At 56.4% G+C, this 6659-nt stretch overlaps 1 long non-coding RNA gene across 1 annotated transcript; it reads right to left on the reverse strand.

Moving 5' to 3' along the window:
- Positions 1-3604: 3604 nt before the first annotated feature.
- Positions 3605-6250, reverse strand: LOC117073037. The gene is made up of 3 exons (XR_004433075.1): positions 6120-6250; positions 4243-5485; positions 3605-4132 (listed from the first exon to the last, which is right to left on the reverse strand). It is a non-coding gene; the product is annotated as an uncharacterized LOC117073037 (long non-coding RNA).
- Between the last annotated feature and the right edge of the window lie 409 nt (positions 6251-6659).

Consider the following 6659-nt stretch of genomic DNA (forward strand, 5'->3'; position numbering starts at 1 on the left):
TGGAGAGTGGATTGAGGATACATAGGAAAATGAATGGGAGGATAAATGGCAGGGTGAACAGAGGCATAAATGGAAGATGGATGAAAAGATAGATAGGAGAATGGGAGGATGGATGAGAGGATGAATGAAGGAAGGGTGAAGGATGGATGAAGTGTGGATGGAGGATGACTGGGAGGATGGGTGAAGAGATGAATGGGGGATAGATGGGAGAATGGATGAGAGGATGGTTGAAGGATAAACGGAAAGATGGATAGATGAATGAAGGATGGATGAGAGGATGGATGGCAGATGGATAATGGATGGGGGATGAATGAAAGGATGGATAGGAGGATGATTAGAGGATAGATGGGATGATGAATGAAGGATGGATGAGATAATGGAGGGAGAATGGATAGATGGGGAAATGGATGGATGGGAGGATGGATAGGATGATGGAGGGAGGATGGATGGAAGGACAGCTGAAGGATGGATGAACAGATGGATGGGAGAATGAATAAAGAATGGATGGGAGTATGGATGGAAAGATGGATGGGAGGATGGATGGAGGATGGACAGAAAGATGGATGGGTGGAAGGATGGAAGATGGATGGAAAGATGAAGGGTGGATAGATGTGAGAATGGATAAAGGATATAAGGGAGAATGAATGGGAGGATGAATGGGAGGATGGATGGCTGGATGGATGGAAAGTTGAATGGGAGGATGGATAGGAAGATGTATGGGAGAGTAAATGAAGAGTAGATGAGATAATGGATAAAAGATACATGGGATAAAAAATGGGAGGATGGATGGGAAGATGGATGGAAGGATGGATGGGATGATGAATGAAGTATGGATGGGTGAATGCATGAAAAGATGGGTGGTAGGATGGGTGAAGAATTGATGGAAAGATGGATGGAAGGATGGAGGATGGATGGAAAGATGGAGGGAGGATGAATGAAGGAGAGATGGGAGAATGGATGGGATGATGGACAGAGGAATAAATAGGAGGATGGATGGAAAGATGAATGGGAGGATGGATAGAAGGATGTATGGGAGAATTAATGGAGAATGGATGGGAGGATGGATGGAAAGATGGATGAGAGGATGAATGAAGGATAAGTGGGAGGATGGATGGGAGGAAGGATGGGGAATGATTGGGAGGATGAATAGAGAATGTATGGAAAGATGGGTGGGAGGATGGATGGAGGATGGATGGAAAGATGGATGGGAGGATGAAATGGGAAGGTCGATGGAGGATAGATGGGAAAAATAGATGGGAGGAATGATGGGAGGATGGATGGGGGATGAGTGGAGGATGGATGGAGGTTGGTTGAGGGATGAATGGAGGATGACCAAGGGGGTGAATGGAAAGATGGATGGAGGATGAGTAGGGGATGAATAGGAGGATGGATGGCAGGATGGACAGGTAGATGGATGATAGATGGGTAGTTGGATGATGGATGGGGGATGGTTGAAGATGGATGGAAAAATGGATGGAGGATGAGTAGGGGATGAATAGGAGGATGGATGGCAGGATGGACAGGTAGATGGATGATAGATGGGTAGTTGGATGATGGATGGGGGATGGTTGAAGATGGATGGAAAAATGGATGGAAGGATGAACAGGAGGATGGACGGGAGCATGAATGAAGGATGGATGATAGGATGGATGGGAGGGCGGATGGTAGGACGGATGAAGTATGGATGGGAGAATGGGTGGGTGGATGGGCAGGAGGAACGGAGGAGAGGCTGATTCACGCAGTTATGCCCATGAGCTATGGCGACAGACCAGACTAGGATTCAAACCCCAGCTACTCTATATGATACTAGGGTCATCTTGTGTAAGTTTTGTAACCTCTCTGAGCCTCGGTTTTCTTGGGCGGGAGGACAGACAGGAGGACATGCAGATGAAATGATTAAGTGAGTACTCTAATACATGTAGAATACTTAGGACAGGCCCTGACACACAGTCGGTGCTTAATAAATGTTCACTCGATGATTGCATCGCATGTTCTGAACTCAGCCTTGGGGACGTGTGTAAGGAGTGAGACGCTGGGGCTGCCCTCAGGGACTCATCGTCCGCTGAGCAAAGTGATCAGTTCCGATTCAGGGCCCCTTGGGATGGTCAGTGAAAGGGCCCCATGGGTGGCCTGAGTCGGAAGGAAGGAAGGGGGGAAATGATCATGAATCTGTATTGGCCAGGCCCAGGGTCAAGGCGTTGGCAGCCGCAGAATACTCAGGGGACCGGGAAGAGGGCCTGGCTGGCCCTGAGCCCTGAGGGGCATCAGCACTGGAGGCCTGGAGACCAGAGGAAAGCCAGGGGAGGGTGGGAACCAATGTGGCAGGGATCAAAGGGGAGAAGAAAGAAATGGGTCATTCGGATTTGGCCAGGGATTTCTGAAAGAGCCGTTTAGTGGCAGTGGGGCTGGGAGGTCATCGGCCAAGGACCGCAGTGAGGGCCGGGAAAGGGGGCAGAGAGTGGTTCACGCCATAGCAGCTGCTTTCAAACACCAGAGGGGCTACTCTGACAGTTCTCTCCCTTGCTCAGGCAGAACCAGGGCACGTCCCCTCCACCATGTGCATTTCCAGGCCCGCCCTGGGTGAGAAGCCTCCTCCGGTTCACGATGTGCGCAATGACCAACTGCAGGCTCTGGTTGGATTCTGACAGTCTGAGCCCCATTCGGGTGGACCGGAACACAGAGGCCTCTCCTCCCCAGGAGGGAGCCGGCCATGGGGACAGCCTTTCCCAGCAGGCCTGGAGAACCACCAGCCAGGCGGTGAGCCTCTTCCGGCCGTGGCCCCTACTCTTAGGATGTGAGAGACGAAGTATGAAGGATCTGAAGTGGGGGCTCTGTGTCCAGGGAGCTGCCAATCTGTCATTTGATTGGGGCCAAGAGCCCCCAGGGGATCCTGTCCTGAAGTCCTCTGATGCTATAGCCAGGGCAGGGCCCCTCTTGACCTCCTCCGGTCTGCTTCTGAGGCCCCAGGGAGGGTGGCAGCCTCCCTGAGAGTCACCTGAGCTCAGTTTCCGGTCCTCTCTGAGGCAGAGCTGCCTGGGGTCCCCCTTACCCACCTGGCATCCCGAGGTGACGGCTCCAGCTGACTTGCCCCTCACTTCCCTCCTCTATGTTACAACTTGCCATATTTTGTGGCCCGAGGGCTGAGAATTCCAACAGGCAAGAGCAGGGATGGGACCGCCCACCAAGTTCCAGTCGTGTGTCTTACTAATTATGCCACACACTGGAAAACTTAATTAAATCGATGCTCGGTGTGTAATTTCAACTAGTTTGGAAGTCGAGGGAAATCAAACAAACAGCCTCGTGGCCCAGCCAACCGCCTGTCACCTTGGCAAAGTCCCGCTGGGTCCCGGGTGCTGGGGTCCCGCCCTGTTCGGCTGTGGTGAAAATGCCTCCTTCTCTCAGGGTCCCCAGAGGAAGCCCCTGCTCCCTCCACTCCGCAGCCTCAATTACAAACACGCACACACACGCCCCACAGACATGCACACGCACACACACACACATGCACACACACGCACACACATGCACGCACACGCACACACATGCACGCACATGCACAGCAGGGGCTGCAGGAGGAAGCCAGGCAGCCAGTGGGGACCCAGGAGGGTGGGAACACCCCAAGAACGAGGGCTGGTTTTCGTGTATTGCATTAAATGGTTATACAGAGAGCAGGAGAAATACACAAGGAGTGCCCCAAATGCAAGTCCAGCGCCTCAGTTTCCTGGCACTCATTTCCAAGTCTCTCTTGGGCCCTCCTCCTCCTTCTCTCTGTTCCTCTTTGGGGCACACCTGTGCTATATGTTCTGCATGGAAGGGACCTCAGCCACAGGCAGTCCTTGTCCCACAGGGGCCCAGGAAGAGTGTCCCAGTAGATGGCAGTGGCAGAGGGAAAGAGAGAGGTGGAGGGGACAGGAAGCCACTGCTGGGCTGGACCTGGGCGTCCTCTCGTTCATCCCTGTGTGGGGTTTTGAACTGTTACTCTGTCAACAAAGAGAATTTGGAGAAAAACAGAAGAGGGACTCCAAGGCAGTGGGAGAAACTCAAGTGAGCATTTACTCAACAGCCTCCACCACCAGAATCTTTCTCCAGGGCTGAAGATGTGTGGGGTGGCACACAGCGTCACACAAGACAGGTCCTGCGGAGGAGACGCGGTACCGTGAGACGTGAGGGAACACACAGACGTCAGGAGAAGAGAGTCATGGAGAGCGAAGTGCTCCAGGCCAGAGCCTGTGGCCTCCAGCTCACCTTAGAACAGTCCCCAGAGACCGCCCCTAGTTCGCTGGTGAGGAAACTGAGGCCTGGAGACCTGAGTCAGTGCACGGCAAACATCGAAGCAAATTTGAAGAGGCTCAGCCTTGGTGGGTGGCTGCGTGCTGCTGAATTGTGACTGAAAGGGCACACAGGGACAGGGATGGTGCTCAGGGCAGGTCCCCCGGGGGGGAGGTTTGAGCTGGGGCCCAATGAACCAAGTGCTGGCTCTGGGCTGAGCACAGGGCTTTTTTTGGCAGGCATCTCACTTCTGGGTAGCCTGCCCATGGCTGCATTCTAGAGACCAGGAGCCTGAGGCCCACAGAGCTTATGGAGCAGCCTGCGTTCTCAGGGCTGGGGAGAGCAGCCGGGGGCTCGGACCTCGCCATGTCGTGCTCGCCCGTCCACCATGCTGCCCTGTTCTCACAAGACCATGCGCTCCCAGCACACAGGAGGAGCTCAGATGGGAAAGGGCTGGAGCATGAACGTGACAAGGCCTTGCCTTCGGAGGGGCGAAGGTTGTCCCAGGGTCCCCTGGCTCCCCCTACCCACTCCCAGAGGGACGGTCCTGCAAGCGGTGGCCACCCAGACCTTGCAGGGATGAGGCCCCGGGCTGCCGAGGAACCAAGGGGAGGCTGCTCTCGCTTCCCACACTCCCGGACCCTGGGTCCCTCAGCCTCCCACTGGCCCCGCCACCCAGCTCTCACTGACACTGGCTCTGGGGCAAGCAGGAGACTCCCCGGTGACCTGCCAGGTTCGGGCCTGGGCTCCAATCCTGCGGGCCACTCCTGGCCTAGCCACTCCACCGCGTCTCCCAGCCCCTTCTCCCTCCTGGGGACCGCGGGTCTCTGGGTTTTGTGAGGCTGAATTCTTCTCAGCTCTCAGGTGTTAAGACCATCTCCTCAAAGAGGCCTCCCTGAGCCCCCGCCCCCACGATTATCATGCAGGCATTCTCTCTCTTCCTCCGGTGGCTGTGGTGTTTGTTCCTGTCCAGGTGGAGTGGGCTACTTCCTGCCATGCTGTCCCTCTATCCCCAGGATCCAGGGCAGACCGGGTGGGGAAGGTCGCCATAGATGCCAGTGACTCCAGGGGACAATCCGGGTCCCTTCTCCTCCAGGGTGCTCGAGTCCTGAATTGACTTGGAATGTCCGGGCCCAGCCCCAGCTCTGAGCCCTGCTAGGTCACTGGTGGGTCTTCTCCAAGGAGCCAGGCCCCAGCCTAGGCCCACTCTTCCAGTGACCTGAACAAAAGGAGGGTAGGGGCTGCTGTCTGGAGCAGGCCTGGGAGGGGAGCCCACTGCTCAACCCTGACAGCCCCTGCCAAACTCCCCAGGATCCAGTAGTGGGGCAAGGGAGTGGGAGGGGCACGGGGGTGGGAGGAGACCAGCGTAGGTGCTGGCTTCCTTGGTGGTCTGTGCCTCAGAGCCCCAGAGACACTTCTCCACTCCTCCCAGCCCCTCTTTCTGCTGCCCTCCATCCCTCCCTCCTCCCTCCTCCCTTCTCTCCCCCTCCATCCCTCCCTCCTCCCTCTCCCTCCTCCCTCCTCCATCCCTCCCTCCTCCCTCCTCCCTTCTCCCTCCTCCATCCCTCCCTCCTCCCTCCTCCCTCCTCCCTCTCCTCCATCCCTCCCTCCTCCCTCCTCCCTGTCCTGCCCTCTTCCTTCTCCTCCCTCCCTTCTCCCTCCCCCTCCTTATCTCCCTCTTTCCCTCCTTCTCTCCTTCTCTCCCTCTCCCTTCTCCTCCCACCTTCCCTCCCTCATCTCCCCACCCTCCTCCCCAGCCCTGCCCTTCACAGCTCTCCTCTCCCTGTTCCTGAGGTTCTCTTGGTCCCTGCCTCTCTCCTTTTCTGTCTCCAGTTCTTTCCTCCCCACCTCACCCCAGTCCAAGAGAGGGGCCGCAGGGGCCAGTGGTTTGCAGTTCCCAAAGCAGTCATCTGTCTGCATCTGCGCCTCTGCAAAACTGGGTTCTCTGGAAAACTGAGGCTGCCTAAGCCTGGACCTGCAGCCCTGTTCCTCAACTCCTCCCCACCCTCCTCCCTGCTCCCCACCTCCTCCCCATCCTCCTCCCTCCTCCCCACCCTCCTCCTCTTCTTTCCTGCCCCCTCCCTCCCCCCCTTCCCTCTCAAGCCAGTATTTTAGCTCGCTGCTGTGCATTCGTGAGCAGGGTGTTCTCTGACTCCTGGATGAGGTTTTATCTGTCGTGGCAGCCCCAAGGGCAGCTGGCAGACTTTTTCTTCTTAAGTTTGGAGCGCACTACCCTCTTCCCAGGCTCGGGCCTTGGCTAGATGGGGGCTGGTCTCTCGCCTGCCTGGGTCTGGGGCCTGAGCTCTGCGTCCAGGCTGCTTGGCCTCCCCTCCCTGCCGCTGCCTCCCTTGCCTGCTCCCCCTCCTATTCCTCATCCTCGGCCTCGGGCCTTT

This window comes from Trachypithecus francoisi, unplaced genomic scaffold, assembly GCF_009764315.1.
Source record: "Trachypithecus francoisi isolate TF-2019V2 unplaced genomic scaffold, Tfra_2.0 Contig01585, whole genome shotgun sequence".
Lineage (NCBI taxonomy): Eukaryota > Metazoa > Chordata > Mammalia > Primates > Cercopithecidae > Trachypithecus > Trachypithecus francoisi.